This window comes from Photinus pyralis, unplaced genomic scaffold (genome assembly GCF_008802855.1).
Source record: "Photinus pyralis isolate 1611_PpyrPB1 unplaced genomic scaffold, Ppyr1.3 Ppyr1.4_LG2, whole genome shotgun sequence".
Taxonomy (NCBI): Eukaryota; Metazoa; Arthropoda; class Insecta; order Coleoptera; family Lampyridae; genus Photinus; species Photinus pyralis.
The window spans coordinates 27,667,205-27,688,316 of record NW_022170403.1 but is presented as its reverse complement, the minus strand read 5'-3'; the positions used below and the strand labels follow the sequence as shown (position 1 = coordinate 27,688,316).

Genomic DNA, 21,112 nt, shown 5'->3' with positions numbered 1-21,112 from the left:
TCATCTTTTTCGCGAGGGGCATACTAAACGGCCCCAAAAAATTAACGTCTGGGCAGGTATCTTAGGTGATAGCATTATTGGTCCTCTGTTTATCGCAGGAAATTTAACTGGAGATACTTACCTAAACATGCTACAAAATACCGTCGAGCCTCTCATCACTCATGAAATAGAGAATCAAATAAATCCAATTGACGGAAACATGAATTTGATTGAAGATTTTATACATTTTCAACAAGATGGGGCTCCTCCTCATTACTCTATGGCTGTTCGTGAATTTTTAGATGAGAAATTTCCGGGATAGTGGATAGGACGAAGAGGTCCTATAGAATGGCCAGCACGATCTCCAGATCTGACACCATTGGATTTCTTTCATTGGGGTCATTTAAAATCGGTTGTGTACAAAACTGAACCAGCTTCCATAAATGATCTTCGCTACCGGATAGTCAGGGAGTGCCGTTCACTTTCCAGGGAAGTGTTTAAAAATGTTGGAAATGAATTTGAAAACCGTTTGTGGTATTGTTTAGAACAAAACGGTGAACATTTTATTAAATAAAAGTTGTTTATTTGCGGAGTTCAAATTTTAGTGTAATAAATTGTGAATGGGCAGTTTAAATGTACCAGTGTATGGTATTTCTGAAAGCATTTTTTAAGAGCTTTCCAATGATGTATCACAAGTGATACGTCACAATTCAAAATTTAGGCATGGGGGTGGCGGGGGGTACGAGGTTGAAGTTGGTTCCTTCTTTATATGACCATTTTGCTTCCCCCTCGATTCTACCGAAACGGTTTTGGCCATTTTGTGATACCTCTAATATAAAAAACGATATCGCCCATTGAAAGTTTTAACAGTGTCACCCTGTATAAAAATTTTTTGGAGATGTTGACCGATTTAATCTGTAATATATTCTATGAGGCAAACATTTTTTACGCTGCGTAGTGCCCTTTGCTAAACCACAAGCTTAGAAGGCGCCGAACCAGAGACTTATTATTCCTTGTAGGCCAAGTTCCATGTGTTTTTAAATCCTACGATAGAAAACTGTGTTCCCAAGATTGTGAAAAGGGATTTTTCATACAATGAATTCGAATGCCAAAAACATTACGTAAAACTAGTGGGTGTGAATACTAGTTTCTTTCTGTTATGAATTATCACTTTGTATACCAACCAACAGAAATAATTACCGACAAGGAACTATTAAGAAAATTAGTACATCCTTTAAATAACTGTTTACCGGAAGCTATGCCGACACTTCATCAGAAACATCTCCTGGAACCGATGCTGCAATTCTAAAAGTCATCCGTTAGCTACCTCTTTTTGAAGATCATCACCATCTCTATACTTGGAGTAGTTAGTTAGAAAAATAAATTTGTTGTAGAATTAGGAACCACTTCTTTATAATCTATGCAATAAAAAATCAAAGTATGTTACTCAAGGGAGGCAGGCTATCTTCAACCCTCATATAGGTACCTACCTCAAATTGATTTCATTGATCAAATTTTTTTCAAACTCTATTACTGTACTAACCCTTTTTAACAAATTAATTGTTAACCTACATTTTGTACGATCTCAACCCGTAGTTCACTTAAAGAGATTTAGGTTGAGTGGTACGTTCAAGGAACCAATAATAAACCACTGATGATATCTGCAAGAGCTGCCATCAAAAAGACTTTAAAAAGCAAGATTACTGAAATCAAACATAATGCCGTTTGGAGGACACACAATACGTACTTCGTTAAAAAGTAAAGCAAATATACCTACAATTAAGGATGGCGCGTACTAGTCAATCTAATTTAAATTTAATTAAAATGAACTAAAGGAAAAGCCGTCGAAATTACAACCCGAGCAGAACAGCGAAATCTTGTTCACTGTACTACGCATAATTGCGATCAATTCTGGACACGAAAATAGGTAAATTGAACTATAAGAGGAATTGTTTTGGGGCGTACATAGCCTAGCAGCTTCCACAATTACGTAATATGTTTAAAGGTAATTTAGACGAGGCGCATTAGCGAAACTGCTTTAAGGAAAACGCAAAGGGCAATTACCCTTTATCTATTCGGAGTCGGAGTTGTTAGGGAAGATATATAAATTTGTCTCTGTTATCTGTGCGAACCGTCATTAATAGTTGATTACAAATCCTTCCTCCTCTTCCCCAGCGTCCCCAAATCCTTCTTTTTTTCCTTTAAAATTTAATATTTCGAGAGGAAATGACATTAATTTTGTTATTTGATAATTACCGATAATTTATTGTTGAAATTAGGCAATCGTTTTTGGAGATAAAGTAATCTTCCCCCCATAGTTCTTGCCCAAGTAATATCAAACTAAATAAACTTTTGTAATTGTAAAGTTCGTACAATTACACCGACACTTCAAGTTAATGACACCGTTGTTAGGGCGATATTCTTAGAGAGAATATTCTAAGCCCTTTGTAAGCGGGCAATAATTAAGATTCTAAGGGAGAAGTTAATTTGTAACTTTTCAATCTTGATTCGCCGACTATGGAATCGTCGTTTTTAATTACTTTTACTAAAAATAAGAGGTATCTTTTTTTAACATCGATTTTCAGTTAGGTCTCCCATTTTCAGCGTGAGTGTCGCACATTGTTTCAAAAGACTCAAATTTGTTTTATCATTTTCTTTTTATAAACTCTTTTTGGCGCAATTTCAGAAGGGGATGCGGTTAATGCAAGCGGTTTGTTTGTGGATATTACCTTTTCATGCTACTACCAACAGCTTTTCAACATTTAGCTTTCACGATTTTCATTTCGCTTATTCATGCTATCATTAACCTCGCCTAATTTGCGCTAATTTTCCTTGGAAAATTTCTCCAAAATTATTTAAAAAATCTACTAATTCCTAATACCTATCGCGTTCACTTTTCCCAACCCATCCAACCGCTTTTTCACAATAAATGTAAACTTCACCTCTTGCTTCAAATCCAATTCTGCAGATTCATGAGATTCTGCGAATAATTGAGATTCTTGCCATTTGCTAGTACTTACTTTTTATTGTTATTTGATTTTGGAAATTTTGGAATCTTTCAATTCTTCTGTCCTCCGGATTGTTGGAATTCCAAAATTTTTTCTCATTTCTATTATTCTTACGTTTTTGCTCTTTGATGTTTAGGTTTTGTAAATACTGTGAAAATTTTGATACCACATTCCTCATACATCTACCAAAAATTATGAAACCTAAGTGAACTAATTGTATCGAATAAAAAAAGTAACCAAAGGCATTGTGTGAGATCGAAGGGACTTCAGCGCATTTTTGTGTGGCAGATCAGTATTCTATTTGCCAGTTTTAACCCCACCATTAGTAAGATCTTGTCGGGGGCTACCTACCACATTCTCTTTCTCGGTACCCACCTCTGACGCCCCCACAGTCATATAAATGCGCCAGATTTGTGAATATCGCTAAAATCTCTCTACAAAATAGTATTAAATTTTTAGGGCAGTTCTAAAGAGAGGCCGCGAAATTTACGAAACTTTAAACCACGTGACAAAATGCGCAGCGGAAGGTAACTTGTGGGCGCCCGAATTCGACTATACCCTCGAAAGCGCTTGGGAAAAGGTGCTTTATTTATTTCGCCCCTCGGATAAAAAAAAAACAAATTCCGTCGCAAGAGTACATGTGCGCGTTTACAAGATCTTTTCAACAACACCAGTTTGAAAACAATCGAACCAAAACTGTAGAAGAAGACAGGGAAAAACTGAAAAATCACCACGTTAGTATAACACGCTCGGGGATGGCGCCTAGATGTCGCCTATCGCCCCGTGCCTAAAATTGTTAATTATACGGCCCCGGTAGATACACGTACTCGTGCACTCCTTGTCTTTCTACAACCGTTCTTCTACGGGCGCCCATTTGCTGCCAGTTAGCCAGCCAGCCGGCCGGGCATTTTACCTTTTTACAAATAAATTTGCAAAAATGCGCAAAAAATTGGAAAAGATAAAGATTGTTATTCATATAAATCTCCATTATGGAACCTAAATGTTTATGAGAATACTGTACAGCAAGAAAGTACCTGTTCAAATACAAAAAACGATAGGTTCTCGTTCTTTCGTATTTTTTCCCGTAGAATCGAATTCTGAAATCAGTGTTTGACAAATTTTCAAAATTTAAACAAATTATCAACATTGACTAGAAAATTCAATGTTACTGAAATCGTTTTTGGAGTTTTTTTCGTTTTTTGAGCGTCTTCTTTAATAGGGACTATAATTTTTAGCTTCCTAGTTTGAGCTAGGTGGCTATTGCGATCACCGTTTTTTGGAAATTTCATCAAATGTCGACGTTTTAGATCATTTTAAACAACTTTTAAAGAATACAATTTTTTCCGTTTGTATGTATGTGCGTACGTTCGTACGTTGGCAATTTTCCGAAGTAACGGCTCGACGGATTTTGTTCAAATTTTGGATATGTACACTGAAACGAAAAATAACGAGAGCCGGATTTTTGAAAAAAAATTTTGGAGCGCCGCAACGGCATCGAATTTTTTTTTTTCAAATAGCAACCTAAAATTTATTCGAAAGACCTTATTTTTCTGTGTACAACCTATAAAAATTGAGCCAAAAACTGAGAAAAAAATGTGAAAGTTAAAAAACTAAAATATTTTTTTTCGGCCAGACTAAATTAATTCTAATTAGGAATTACAATTATTACTAATAAAATTTAAAATCAATAGAGAAACATAATCAAAATAAAAAAAAAAGAGGTACAACGGCACGCGGTCACCCATCCGCGTACTAACCGCGCCCTAGATTGCAAAACTTCGATGATCGGACGAGAACTGGTGTTTTCGCCGTGCTGGTTGTTGTCGAAAAAGTTACTCTCCTAAGAGAAACAATGTAGAATTTTTTTTTACAAAAAGAGCACACCAAAAAAGATGCAAACGCCAGGTGAATTTCGTATTTAGGATTATTAATTTAAGGGGTAATCTCTGTTTTTTCTCCATGTATAGAATTGAATAAACAAAAATAAATGCGGTTTACAGTGGTAACAGTTATATACGATAGTTTTAATGCAAGTGAGTTATGTGAGAAAGTGACTGGAAAGAAAGTTGGAGAGTCTTTCACGATCCACAAATTTTCCATTGATCACTTTTGTCTCTGATTTCAACTTTTGTCGGAAATTGCCTTCATACGATTTTCATCCATTTTCACCCTCCCCAAAAAACTTAGTCCCACTCCCCTGGTCACGTGTTTATTTTTTTTTGTACCTATTTGTTATAGACCATTTTCACACCTAACTTTTAGAGAGAATATACAGTGTGTCCCAGATCGCGTGGGATTGCATGGGTAACTTTGTTATTATTAAGGATAATAGAGAATTGGTTAAATGGGCAATGTTTTGCAGTTTTAGATGCTTATTTAAAATTTTCTTACGGAAATTCAAAATGTCGCATAGGTTCGACATAAATTCAAAAAAACTAAAATTGGTCATTTCCTTGAATGTCTTATATCATCGAAAGTATAAGAGATATAAAAAAAAGTTTTATATAAAAGTGACTGTCTTTGATACGCTTAATTTAGAATTGATGTCAAAAAAAATTCAAGATGGCTACTTTTGAGGAACATTTACCAACTTCCTAAAGTTAAATGGGCGCCATATTGGATTTTTAGATTACTTGATAGATTTTTTAATTCTCTTTTCAACGAGCCATCATAACATAAGATTTAAAATAAGATGCTGTGATGAAGTAAAAAAAACAAACCAAAACCTATTCCAGCCAACAAAACAATGAAAATAATTACATCAGATGTTTAAAAAATCAGGGGTGCACTCATGAGAGGGGGGTTTGGGCATTACAACTCCCTCCAAAATTTTATATAAGTAGGCCTAGAAAAATTTTGATTTTTATAACATCACTTATTGACTATCTTATTATCCATACTTACAGACCTACAAATGGTGGTATAACTACAAACTATCCCCTCGAAAAAATGTCATGCTATTATCCAGTTAAACGCATTTCAAGACACTTTGCGTTATTTTACACAATGTATTACCATTGATGCATTGTCCCAGGCCACATTTTGTAGGTTAGTAGGTGGTTTATCCGCAAGAATATCGAAACTAACAGGTTTACCAGTCCGAGTATATGGACAGATGAATCATATTTTTCTAACTGCGGAGTGTTCAAATCGACATAATGAACACTATACTCGTCACAGGAAAACCTACATGTTGTAGTTTCACGCCGAAATCAAGTAATATTTTTTTTAATTAATCTATTTTATGGCATAATGGGAAGTCATGTAATTGGCCGGTAATCTTCGTTGGATCTGAAACTGTTCCCCATTATTTACAAATTCTCCAATAAACTTCCTTAAAGGATTTTTCTCGACAACGTATGTTTCGAAGAAAGGGTTGGTTTATGCTACCTACCAACAAGCTGTCTGCACTGGTCACAATTCACGAATTATGTACAGTACATGAAATTATAAAAGTAAGTACTTAATTAAAAAATAAAAGTAAAGTGGAAGTAGCTACCACTACAATAATAATAATAATCATCAATGGCAACACGTTGCCTAAACTAAACTGTCTTGAAGTGTGTTTCACTAATAATGGCCAGTATTTTAAACATCTGGTGTAATTATTTTCATTGTTTTGTTGCCTCGAATAGATTTTGTTTTGTTTTTTTTATTCGTCACAGACTACTTGATTAAAATACAAAAACCGTTAATATAACTGGTATCTCAATCTTATGTTATAATAGGTCGTTGAAAAGAGAATTTAAAAATCTATCAAGTAATCTAAAAATCCAATATGGCGCCCATTTAACTTTAGGAAGTGGGTAAATGTTCCTCAAAAGTGGCCATCTTGAATTTTTTTCTGACATCAATTCTAAATTAAGCGTATCAAAGACAGTCACTTTTATATAAAACTTTTTTTATATCTCTTATACTTTCGATGATATAAGACATTCAAGGAAATGACTAATTTTAGTTTTTTTGAATTTACGTCGAACGTATGCGACATTTTGAATTTCCATAAGGAAATTTTAAATAAGCATCCAAAACTGCAAAACATTGCCCATTTAACCAATTCCCTATCTTTAATAATAACATAAAGTTACCCATGCAATACCACGCGATCTGGGACACACTGTATATTAGATTTTATTTCCCTTCTGTCATAGTGTGATGTTAGTGCAGAACCTGAGTTCTTTGTCATCTCGCACTTCTTTTGCACTTGTAACTCATGGACGATACATACTTTAATAGTAACTATTCTACACAAAATTACGTACATTAAACTGGATTTATACAATAGGTAATATAGAAAGCAACTTCTATAAATCCACACCCGAGACAATTACGGATTTGATCTCTATTAGCTTCGAGGATGATCGTGATACAGAGCGATCAGAAATGATTGAAAGCTGTTTACATTTCGGCGTCATCGATTTACTTTAAAAGTTGTTAGTGTGCTTTATAAATGGAGAACATAATAGGCGTCGATTGAAAAAATTGATCTACAATTAATGAAATCTTTCGTATACTCAACTACCTTTATTCAACCGCAAAAGTTAAAAACCACAACTCTCTTAAAGCGCCAAATTCGGTCGCTCTGTATAAATTGCCACGAAGTAAGCCACTTCAGTTATATAAAACCGGTGATAACAGAAGGTAGGTATGGAATTTTTCAGTTTGAAGATATGCCTAAAGCCATAATTTTTGTGTATGGTGAATGTCAGTTTGCTAGGAAAATATTTGATTACGAACAAAAAGCTCTTTGGCGAGTTTAAAAATTATTCGAGCGCAGATGGTAAGGATCGTGTTGTACTTGGAGGAAGGTACAGGATAATAAATTGAATCAAAGACGCACAATAATTGAGCCTTCATTCGCTGTTGAAAACTTTACGCTGCATTATGTAAAGGTTTATGTGAAAAGGCTGTTTTATTCCATAACGCGATTATCATTCATTCGTAAATCATAAGATCCTTAAAACTCTTCCACCGACTTGTTTTGCATTTTAATTTCTATATCTATATGCGGTGGAAACTAAAGGATCCCCTTGAGAAAAATATATAGCAGATCCCGCACGGAAATACTCAAAGTTAATTTTGCCTTCCATATTTTTTTCTATAAATCACCTGCCTGTGTGCAAGAAACCACGACCTTTTCCAGAAGTGTCATGTTTTATATTTCGAGTGCTCGTAACAAAACATGACATAGATCGGCCAATCTCAGTATAAGTCACAAATTAAATTTTCTACTGCATACTTGCCCCTGCTAAAATGGCTTCTCTGGTATGCCGCCTCAATTTCGTATTTCTCTTTGAAACCATTGCTCGCGAAGTAATCCTTAACAACTATTCATCCTGGATTAAGTCATGCACGTAATTTTCAGTTGATTAATCAAAGAACTGTGTTAAGACGAACATTTTAATGTTTTCAACAACGGAAGACCAAATTGCGATGGTGGGGTGGGTTACCTATAATGAATCCGTAGACCTGTTTGCTTAGGGTAGGTACTTTGCTACTCGAATTCAAATATTGATTCTGCGGGGTTATTCAGAAATTTAATACGTAATTTACATTCTAGTTAATATCAGGTTGTTGATGTGCTGCTCTTACAGTTACCTACAGTTTGAATTACATAACGCTAAATTCATTGTCATCCCTTCGAGAGTAAAGTTACCTCATTCATATCCTTATCTGGCATTGGATTTAAGCGTCCTATGTGTACCGAAAGTTAGATGTAATGATGAAATGTTAATAGATGGTGGACGATGTATTTTAATGGGTAGTAGTAGAGGCCTCGTTGATCTAAAAATCTAGTTGTCTTTGTTTATAGCCTCACAAATATAACACTTAAAAGAATAAGAAAAAATTAAAAAGTACTAATAAAAAAGAAACTTTTAAAATATAATGACAATGCAAGTGCACAAGCTTCCTTATTCCTATTATCTTTCAGGTCTCTTTTAGTTTTACCTATACGTATATATATTGCCTGTGACAATTAGACAAGAAATTTTGTATAGGTACAACGTAAGGGGTGTTGAAAGTACATAGTTGTTTTATCTTTCATCTAAAAAGATTAAAGACCTAGTTAAAGACAGTGTTTGATGACTTATTAGCATTGATGACAGTTTCTTGAGTTTAAGAGCATTTTTTTATATAAGGGAGAGATCTGTAAATTTTGTTAGCTTGTGGTTGGTGATTTGGTTACTACCTACGTACGTTACATATAATTGTCGGTATTAGATTCACGACCGTTTTACAATTTGTAACGTTCCGTTTCTTGTTGAATGTACCCATAGAAGTGTCTGACTGAATATGCCTTCAGGGTGTGAATAAAAAATGTGAGTTGGTCCTATGACAATTGAAGAAAGTTAAAATTGTCGAAATTATTTATCGAAACGTCTTAACGGGGATTGAGTTTTTGCTAACCTTAATCTAGGTATAACTCTCGCCAGGAAAGATTGCCGGTCACAGCACACCTTGTGTCGATTTACAATCTTTGTTTTTATTAAGATGCGAGCGACTTCTGGAATAGGATCGTGCTAATGTTGAACAAAAAGTCTTTTCGTTCAACATTGACACGATACTATCCCGGAAGTCGCTAGCACCTTACGAAAAACAGAGATTGTAGATCGGGATCAAGTGTTCTGTGACCGGCAATCTTTCCTGGCGAGAGTTATAAGCATATTTTTCATATTTCCGCTGTTTACAATATTTGTCATTATTTACAGGTTAGTTTATATTACATGTTCCCGACAAATTCGAAGTTGATTAACACATGATCTATCCTCTATTCTACTTATATGGGAACCCCAGTTATTCTGGTAAGCAAGCCAATCATATCAGCATATGTTTAAGTTCCCTATTTTAGTTCCTTTCCGGGATATCTTATCTGCACCGAAACATTACCTATCGTTAACACCTGAGTAGTCGACAAACTGGTAGCTTGATCTATCTGCAAATTGGGCAAGTATCGTGAATTCCCATCCATCATTCGAGATCGAAGTGTTACCTGCTTCGAGTTGCCGAAGTTTGAGTCTGCCGTTTAAAAAAAAAACATAAATGTGGTAACATTATTTATGTAAACGTGTCTTTGTTGTTAAGGACCGTATATGGCTATTTTTTATGTTACATGTGCCTTGGTTGTTAACGACTTTATATGTTGGTCATTCAACATGAATTTAACTCTACCTTTTTTGTGTACCTTGTCGAGGCCCTTGTATTGTTGCATGTATTTATTTTGGCGGGTATTCCACTTGTGGACCTATTGACCATATTTATTAATTGTTAAAGATTGGTTCTTTTGAAACAGCGTCTTACAGCAACAGCTGCTCTTATTATTGTTTTGTACTTTAGTGTTATAATATTGATATACCTACTTTAATAATTTGTTTTTGAAATTAAATGATTATACTATATTAGTCCAGGAAATGACAGTTTTTTTTTAAAGTAAATACTTCTCCAGTTATTCGCGACCGAAGGTAGGAGTTTTTCATAGGAAAGATCAATGTTTTTAATTGGTTATTCGCTAAAACCTCGAAAAGTATGCATTTTATTAAAAAACTGTGGAGATCAAAATCGCAGCTTTTAAAAAAACAAAGAAAATGGTTTTTTAATACTTGCTGTATGACCAATACGAACCGAGTTGTCGTTTGTTAAAGGATAGATTCACAGTCAAAAATCGGCAAAACTATGCATTTTATGAGAAAAACTTGTAGAATATTCTTTAAAGTATTTAAAAAAACCTTTTCTTAAAACAAACTTTTACATAACAATTATATATAATTATAAAATTACCTTTTTCAGAGAAAAAATCAGCGCAAGAAACCCCCTAATTACCACACTAATTAAAATTAGTCCTCTCCCTTTTCCAGTTTTCTATAATTACGTATTATTAATACATTATGGAAGTGTAACCAGTTTAGTACTTACTTTGAAATAATTGAATCTAAAAGTGAAAAACGCATCTCTGCAATGTTGTGAAAAACGTACTTCTCTTCAAAATAACTACAAAACAACTGGATATACGTAAAAAATGCTACAGCATTCAAATGTAGCTTTTTTAATACCAAACATTTTGCTCACTGGGAATTTTCTGTACGACAAAAATTAAGTGAGATATACCTACACGTTTAAATCGTGTATTTATATGCAAGAACTACCTGGTTTTAGTCCTCCATTTTAAAACTAAGAGTTTTAAAGGGATTGATGTAAATATCATTATAGCTCTTGTAAAAACCTACAAAATCGTTTTTTTTAAATCACCTTCCATCATAAAAAATAAAGGAAGATTAAAAAACAAATCATCACAATTTTTTTTAAAAAATGTTGAAAGCACAAATCAGAGCATGATGATCTACATGACATGTATATATTTCGTATCCCACACATTAGAAACTTACATAAACACTTACATCCATTCTATACACTTATACAGTATATAATGTATATACAGGGCGATTCAAAAAGAATATCACTACTTTGAAAATCTGAATTTTAATTAAAGAAACAAAATAGAACCATGGGTTATATTCAAATGAAAAGTGTTAAACTAAGTTTTTTTCGACTCGAAAATAGCTTCCGAGATGTTCAGTATGACACTCGAGAGATATCGATACGAGTATACCTACGTGCGCGGCTGCCCGTAACTTTTTCCTTTGCACATATACACAAACATTATTTCTCTATGAACTGTTTAATGTTTATATCACCGTTTGAAACACCATCTACCAGGAGGTTCAACACCATCCTTTGTTCGAAATGCACACTAAAAAACTGTCGTCAATAATAGATTATTAACTTTTTGAGGGTAAATACTTCTTTTTTATTAAACGACAATAAGGGTTGATTTTTAAGGGTTGAAATATCTCGAAATAATGTTCCAAAGCCTCTAACAATAATTACTCAACTCATCTGAACCAAATTTTACCCGCATTAAGTTATAATATATGTGTAGTTTTATGGGTTTTGGCAAAGAGGGGTAGCTAAAAAATGATAATATAGATTTTGAAGTGGAGGGTAAGTTGAACTTAATCCGAAATTTTCATACAAATCGATGCATTTTGAAAAAATTGCCAGGTTTTATACTATTTTAAGTTTCGTTTCCTGGACTAATACTTGCAATTGTTACAGATGTTAAATTCGAAAAAATCTTTGACTTTGTATGCAAAATTTTGGAAAAAATGAAAAAGATAGAAATTAGTCTGTAATTTGACGTCTTATTTGTAGGGAAAATTCCTTCATTCAAACAAACATTTATTACGATAGTTAAGGGGATACTAATTTCATCCTTTATGCAGTGTATAATTTCCGCAGGTAAACATATATCCCTATAATTACTAAGAACAAGTCTGCAATTGCTTCTCTCATTTCAATTGACGATACACCTCCTAAAATAAATTTTTGATGGTGAGTAAGCATACCTAAGTATTATACAGGGTGCTCATTTGAAAACTTCCTACCACGGATTTATCGAAAACCACTGATGAAAGCTAGGAAAAAACGCCAAGGCAGGATTTGTCATGGGGGACAACTCTTTACCCAAAAACGACTTCTCACCCTTTTTCTCTCTGCTCCCCAGGGCCATTTCCTTAAAATATTTAAATGACACGTGGCATCGAGTAATAGCTTGTTTAAAAGGTCCTTCAAAGTCCTATATTTTACTTTTGATTTTTTTAAATCGGTCTATTCGTTTTCGAGAAAATTAGAAAAACCTTTTTTTATTATTTAATCGACCTATCTTAATTTGTTCAGATAGAAAAGATAAAATCCTAAAATCTGAATCAATACATTAATTCTCGCTATCCCAAGAGTGTCACAAAGGTAACTGACATCAATTTAAATTCTTTCGTACCCATAGCAACAAATAAGTGATATTTTCGTTTGTTTTTGTTTTCTATCTGAACAAATTAAGATAGGTCGATTAAATAAATTGAATAAACATCTTTCTAATTTCCTCGAGAACGAATCGACCGATTTTAAAAAATCAAACGTAAAAATAAAGTACTTCGAAAGACCTTTCAAACAAGCTATTGCTCGATACCAATTGTCATTTAAAATGTTTAAGGGAATGACCCTGGGGGGCAGAGGGTGAAAGGGGGTGAAGCAGTTTTTGGTTATAAAGTTGTCCCCCTTGACAAATCCTGCTCGGCGTTTTTTCCTTTAATCAGTGGTTTTCGATAGATCCGCGGTGGGAAGTTTTCAAATGAGCACCCTGTATACGCTGCATTATGTATTACCGTAATTGTACTAATTACTAATGCCACTAGTGATTTGAAGAAGGATATTCTAGAAGTAACAATTACATTTGTTAGGTGTAAAATTTGCGAATTTGATTTCTTGTGCATTTTTTCTCGCTGATGTATTCGGCGTTTTTCTGAAAAAATTGCTTAAAAATTAGTCATTAAAAGGGCCTTCTTTTACGGGAAACACTTTTTGACCGCAGTTAAGTCTTTAATTAGTAATTAAAATATCATCGGGCACATACCAATGTTGATTACCTACTAAAGCCTTATCGCCCTTGTCACATGAAAAAATTTGGTAAATGATTTACAATGGAGTTTAATTTAATCGTATGATCAATATGTACCTTTTTTCTGGGTTTTTACTTACTTCTTCTCGTGAGAAGTCAAACTTCAGATTCTAACATCTTAGAAAAGGCTAACGGCGCTATGAACAGAACAGGGGTAGTAAGGACCCAGAACGCGAGTTCAATAGAATAGGGGATATAATCATACTTTGGCACCTATTTTATCAAAATTGTCGTTGCATTCAGGGTTTAGCGAGTTTATATTAATTAAACAAAAGTAAAAACTCACCACTTAGCCGTATTATTTTGTTCAGTTTCTGCAAGGGAATTTACCACTGGAATGACGCTACATTTATACCGCACCGTTTAAATTTTCGCGAACTACTGAGTGACAAATTCTTAGGTGAAGCGATAACAGGTAGAGATCAACGTCGGCACGACCTTCGTATCATTAGTCACCAATGCATTAAATGAAAAGTTAAATCTTTTAAATTACACGGCTGAAATTTTTAATTTTCCTTGATAACGGTCTCTGGAGAGTTGGCTTTTGTAAGGGTTGTCAAGTATTTAAATTATTTTTTGTAAGGGTTGTTGGCCTTCAAGTTTGATTTCGAGACTACCACTGGGTTCAAGACGGGTAGTCTTTTACATGGTCACAATCAATAACGGTAATAAAGCTACCGCAAAGTAAAATAAACAGGGTGGGCCGTAGTAGTTGTTATACAGGGTGATTTATATCAAAGTTGCATTTTTGTTAATGAAACCCTCTGCATATTATTACATATTTGGATTCCTTGGTCAATTTTGGTGTAAGTAACTTTATGTATTACACATGATGCTTAAAATGGGTCGTTTAGCCGCAATACGTCGTTTTTTTCAAAAGTAGATATCCAGTAAAAATTGAATATCGCCCACACAAAATAAAGAATGTCTAGAAGTAATCTACGAGAAGAATAAATTTTTTCTTCGGAAGCTAAGTATATGTAAAGTTGGCTCTCTCCTCATATTTAAATAATTTTGCAATTGTGACAGTTCTGGGTGTCCCCGATAAAGTTCTAGAGTTCTTGATCAGTCTAAACTGCAGTTTACGTTATGTGATTTTGCTTACGATTTCTCTTGCGAGATGTCCTGTTTTGGGATCCGTTCATACTGATTCGTAATTGTTGATTATAAATCGTATAACGTAAACAGAAACCCACCAAAACAACCCCCAAGAAAAGTCGAATTAATAATCGTACGAAAAATCATACGGGAAATCGTAAGCAAAATCACATAACGTAAACTGCATTTTAGAAAGAGTTCCCACAATTTTCCCAGTCATAAAAAATCAATTTGGAAAATATGGGGGACCAGCCTCACATAGCCTCCATTTGGGGTCAAAACTGAACTGAAAGGAACAGCCTGGGCAAGAATTTCAATAATGCGCATTGTAAAGGTTCTAACGGCAAATCCGGAAACTGCTGAATCCGGTTTTCCTGTCACCACCCCGAATTCCGGCTGGTAAGGCCGGGTTGGCGGTCAAAATGGGGACTAAAACTCGCTTTAACATTTTTAACAAGAATGTCATCATGATTTTTATGACGTTTTTCCACTTATTACTATTTTATGAACAATTTTGCAATCAACAAAGATTAAGATGGTGGGTGAAATGCCGCTCCAAAAACCGAGTTTTGTAGTAGCAAAAGAATCATAATTTGCTGGCAAAGTGCCTGCTTAAGTGAAAAAGAAATACAATAACTTTATTTACACTTTTTCAAAAAAAGATGGCGGGGACAGTATGGACAGTTGATGTGATATATATAGTAATAACATAATTATTATTCGTTTAAATTCATATTATTTATTACCGCATAGAAATTCTGCAAAAAAATAAATCGAAAACAAAACAAAATTTAAAAAAATTAGAGATGTGCAAAAACATCAAGACGATTGATTTTAATTTTGTTGATGTAATTTTTATAGCACGATCGGTGACATACCAACGACTGATTTTAAAACCTCAAAATTGATACTCTTTGGATGACGTGAGCGTTTTCGTTCTGGAATAGATTTTTTCGCCTTTTAGTTTCTCTTAGATAGTATTATTTGTTCAAATTTTGGATATGTATATTAGGCATACGGAAACGAATAATAACGGGCGGGATTTTTGAAAAAAATTTTGGAGCCCCGCAACGGCATCGAACTTTTTTTTTCAAATAACAATCTAAAATTTTTATTAAAGTATTTTAAAAACTTTATTTTTATCTGTATAACCTACAAAACTTGTGCCAGGTTTTATTATAAAAAAACTGACAAAAAAATGTTATAAAATAAAAAAAAATTTCGCAAAAACGGTTACTATGATTTCGTTAAAATTTCGCAAATGTACATTAGGCATAAAGGATGTAAAACTGTCAAATTTTTTTTAATATTGTTCCTCAAACAAGGGTAAGATCAGAGAGCTTTACAAGCTTAAGGGATATGATTATTTAATATCTTTCTATATCCGTACCCTCTACTTAAGAATCAGTTGTAAAATGTCATTCTTATTCTTTCGTTTCGATTGAAAAAGGAGCTTTGTGTTTAGACTTTGGACAATATGTGAATTATTAGTAATACCTAAGTATTAGTAACACAAACAAGAGTAAAAAAGCGTGCGAAGACGTTAAACGGTGAAGAGTTGATCTAGGAAGTGTAACGAGTGGTTTGATTTCGCGCCAAATTTCATTAAAAATTTCGAAGTTTCTTGTCATGATAGTGAAGGTCACCCTGTATATTTCATTATTTGTTCCGGTTAGAAATTTTGTGTTTGGGCATTTCGGTTCGCTCAAGACTATGGTCCGATAGATTTAATTTCGCTCAGATTTAATTTCGTCGTGGGAAGAGTGCAAAGCTGATTGACGTCATCATGAGTAATGCGAGTTTTTTGTCGTTCGTTTATCAACTTTGGCGCCGTCTAGACCGAGAATAGGAGCGGATATAGCACCGAGCCATCAAGAGATAAGGAGTTTTCACGTCGTCAGCAGAAAACCGTGAGATCAGTTTATTCAGCAGTTCCTGGAGGTTGACGACGAAGTTAGAGTGGGTTAAGTCTTCTTTATCTAAACCAATGGGAGAATTTCTAAGGGGAGCCATTTTTGTTTGGGTGTGGTTTTCTCATTTCAATTCTGAAGAAGGGGATCGTTTTTTAAGAGACTCGCGGTTGGTACGTCGAGGGGTCGACACGTACTTTGAGTGATCGTTTTGAAGAGACTCGCGGTTAGTACGTCAAGCGGTCAACACGTACCTTGAGCGATCGGTTTGGTACACTTGGCGGTTTGAGCCACCGGCTTATTTCGGTTGCTCGCAGTTGCGTGCTTTTTGCACCCGTTTCGAAGTGTTATTTTCTTTTCGCGTTGATTTTTTGGCGAAGAAGACCCAGGTTCCAATCAGGTGATATTTTGGCGAACCCTTGAGCTTCACCCCAGTTTACTTTGGATGCAGTGAATCGCGTTAGGATACGTTGTGATTTCTCGAGGATATATAAGTCAAAGTGCTGCACTAGTCCTCAAGGCGCAGAATTTCGGGATCCGCCCCAGGTGGAATTTCCTACTAGTGCCGTACGGTCATTTGTCGAAGGAACGCTGCGTTTCGGAGAGATATTTGCCCCAAGAAGAGCTGCTGAAATAATACGTCGAACCATCGCGGTTTACCGTCGGATAGTGATCATAAAAGTTTGTGTTCTGCCGTACCGCTAACTCAAAAATCCGTCTCCCGCAGGCGGTCAAAGCTAATAAACTAATAAAATAAAATTAAATACACGTGCTGTGTAGAAACTTTGGCAACTAGCCGTCTCCCACTCGCCACGCGAAGGATTTCCTGGACTAAGTTTCAGTTCAAATGCTAAACTTTGCTTTCGTTCCGAGGAAGGATAGGCACCGTGGATTTTTGTTTCCGTGTGTTAAATTCAAGCCACCCCCTAGGAAGTCACAGACACCTAAGTGTCAGGTTTCATCACATCCACCCTGTACCAGAGGAAAGAGCAGTTCACAAGATCGGCTGTACAAATGTTGTAAAGGTTAGTCTAATTAAATTTGTAACATTCTGTAAAATTCCACTTTTTGGTAATTGAGCTATAGTAAAAAAATTTTTGATTTGATCGTTTATTAAAGTCCTATGAACGATTACCAAAGAGTAGGATAAATGTTTGTGTTTATTTAAATAAGTCCCAGCCCACGCTGGATTAAAAAACGATTACCTGTTGTTGCAATTTTCAAACTGTAGAGGATGGCCACCCCTTGAGTAAATTAGTTTCACCTGATAGGATTTTCTATTTAGTTTAGTTGTCATTGTTAAGCTAGTGTTTTTACAAGGAGAAGAGAAGAACTGCTAGATCCCTGTAAATTGTTTGTATCGCTAATCTCATTTCAATATATTATCTATTTGGTTTCAATGTGCCTGTCTTTAACGAAGAACGAGGGGAAGGAAAGGGAGGAGTAGGAGTTGAGGCAGGAGATTGGTAGGCGGCAGGTCAAGGTTTGTTACGCAGTTTCAAAAGAGTTAAAAGCCCACCGATTTGAGTTAGCCGGAGCATTTATTTTTATCGATTGAGCAGCCTAAGAAGAAGACGGTTTGCCTTGCCGGGCGGAACCGATGGTAATCTTCAAATCCAGAAGGAACCCCCGTAGCAGAAGCTGTTCTGTCAAGAATTTGGCACATTTTTGCAACTAGTTGAAACTTGCCAGACGTTTGTTTGTTGTAATTACTTTCATCGTTTTGTTGCCTCGAATAGATTTTGTTTTGTTTTTTTTAAATTCATCATAGTCTACTTGATTAAAATATAAAAACCGTTGATATAACTGGTATCTTATTTTCAATGTTATGTATCAAATAATCTAAAAATCCAATATGGCGCCTATTTAACTTTAGGAAGTTGGTACCTAAATGTTCCTCAAAAGTATAGCCATCTTGAATTTTTTTTTGACATCAATTCTAAATTAGGCGTATTAAAGACAGTAACTTTTATATAAAACTTTTTTATATATCTCTTGTACTTTCGATGATATAAGACATTAAAGATTTATGTATACCAATTTTAATTTTTTAAAATTTACGTTGAACCTATTCGACATTTTGAATGTCCACAAGGAAATCTTAAATAAGCATCTAAAACTGCAAAACATTGTCCATTTAACCAATTCTCTATCTTTAATAATAAGAAAGTTACCTATGTACTTAGTCCCACCCGATCTGGGACACACTGTATAGCAAAACGATTTAAAGTCATATAATTACTTCCAGAATACTAACAGCGCTAAGTTGGAGTGTAAAGCGGAATATAACCTGATGAGCACAAAATTTTAAATGAACAGCACAAATTAGCACAAAATGAACACAAAGTTATAGTGAAAGAAATTTTTGAAAATATCAATGTTGACACTACAGCATGAAGTTGGAGTGTTATCAGAGAAAGGTGAATTATTAACCTGATGAGCACAAAATTTTCAAATAGCAGCACAAATTAGCGCAAAATGAGCACAACATTATGAGATACTTGGTTCTTCCTTTGACACTACAAGATTTTTGCCACACTCCTAAATTGATCGGTGTAATCGTAGAAAAAATTTTAGATTAAGAGCCAGAGTACCAATTAACTTTTACATGGAATTCCCATTACTAATGTAGTCATACTGTAGTTTACTTGCAGAAATGCTTGTTAGGTACATCGAAATTTTGGGGAGAATTTAAAATAATAATTCTTAGAATTGCTTGTTAATGAGTTTCGCGAATGTGAACGTTCCAAAATAATTAATTTGCTCTTGTTAGAATGTCTCATTTGATTGTAAAGAAAATAATAATGAAAGCAAAGAAAACATAATTAACGATAAAAATAACAAACTGCAGACATTTCCCTTCCAACAAAATTTTTCAAATTATGGCATACACGACGGATGGTGTGTCTAAACACGCTGGAAATTAAACGAACTTGCCTAATGAATGTGGAACTGGTATAATAATATACGCCTACCCTAACAATTAAAACACGTACTAATGACCGTCTTCATGTGCGAATAGAAAAATGTACAACGCCCGTTGCTTTCAACAAGGTACACGAAAACGAAAAGATGCCCTTTGACTTATTGGACACCCGAAATGGATGTAAATAAAAGACGACAAAGACGGCGTCTTCTATAATGTGGAGCGCCCCCGGATGTTATATCAAGTGAAATTTCTTGTGGAAATATTGGATTTATGTTTAATATTAGTTATAAAGGAATTGCGAGCATTCTTGTGTAAGCACTAACGGCACTTTTTGTGTTTGACAAATAGGAGTATTAAGGGCGTACACCCTTTATATTTCACCACTTATTAGATAATTTATATTTGCGATGCAACTCAAGGGATCATCTGCCTAATATGGGTCGCATTTTCTATTCGTATTTACCAGGGAACGTTTTTCGAGTAATATTTACGTTTAGGACGCATAATTATCGATTTGGTTAGCATCTTTGCAAAGACCGACCACATTTCCCCAAGAAAAACACAAGCGTCGCACTCCCGGGAGGATTTTTTTACGTATTCTGCCCAGGGCGGAATTAATTACAAAAAATTATTATCTTTACTTTCGCATATTTTTCCGTTTGTAAAATATACATAAAACGGAAACTGGAAAACTTTTAATGTACCTACAATTTTGCACTAAAACGAAATGGTGGTGTGGTGTTTAGTGATGTGAAAGGGATTAATATTTATACAACCCTTGAGAATTTAAATATACGCTTCGGCTCTTTCATTTTTGCTTTTCATTTGAATTGCGAATACAATGAGACCAATCGATACGCGACGTATTGCATAATATTCACCTCCACAGGTTTCGGTCAAAAATGTGGCAAATAATTTTCAAGTCGAAAAGTAGTTCTTTGAATTCCCAGGTTCTATAATATAAAAAAATGTTGAATAGTAGTTTGTAACGTTCCGAAAAAACAGCATTTATTCTCATGGCCGGAACGTGCGCAACTCTCGAGAAACTCAAATATTTGATTTAATTTCACCCTTCACTAAAATCAATCTACAATACTTCTGTTGTTAAAATTGGTTCAAAAGGTATTGCCATATCAATGATTTCAGACGTAGCTTGTAGCCTATTAATATTTCATATGAATTACGAACCAGTTTCTTCTTTAAAAAGACAGAGGCTAAGCCCCCACCCCTATATCTAACTGATAAATAGTCAAAAATGTGTTTTTATTGTAAAATTTCCTTACCAGACCAATTGAATATTTATTGCATGATCCTTTCTGTTTTGATCGTTCATATGAAGAACCAGATATAGTTGAAGCAAGTGAAGGAAGGAAATTAGAAAAAGCAAAAGGGTTTGAAGTGTGAAAAAAACGGACACCAAACTTTCAAACAATCCGAACAAATTGAAAGTGTGGAAAACAACCGTTGGGAAAATCAAATACGTATGGCGAACTTACATCTTTTGTAGGATATTACAGTTTCCATTTCTGTAGATTTAGGTAAAAGTCTTCTTTCCATGTAAAGTTCAACAGATTTTCACTTTTGCATTACATGAAGGTAGTGTAACTATTTTATTATTGCTAACTCTTTTGCTAGAACGATTGTTGAGATACAACAACAATGTTCACAATTTATAGAA

General features: G+C 34.6%; 1 protein-coding gene across 3 annotated transcripts in view; it reads right to left on the bottom strand.

Moving 5' to 3' along the window:
- The window catches only part of LOC116164560 (gamma-aminobutyric acid type B receptor subunit 1), a 43,433-nt gene extending 29,632 nt beyond the window's left edge, over nt 1-13,801 (bottom strand). For all 3 annotated transcript variants that reach the window (XM_031478756.1, XM_031478757.1, XM_031478758.1), the window contains exon 1: nt 13,784-13,801. The gene's annotated coding sequence lies outside the window, so the exon portion shown is untranslated. The remainder of the gene's footprint in view (nt 1-13,783) is intronic.
- Nucleotides 13,802-21,112: the final 7,311 nt, after the last annotated feature.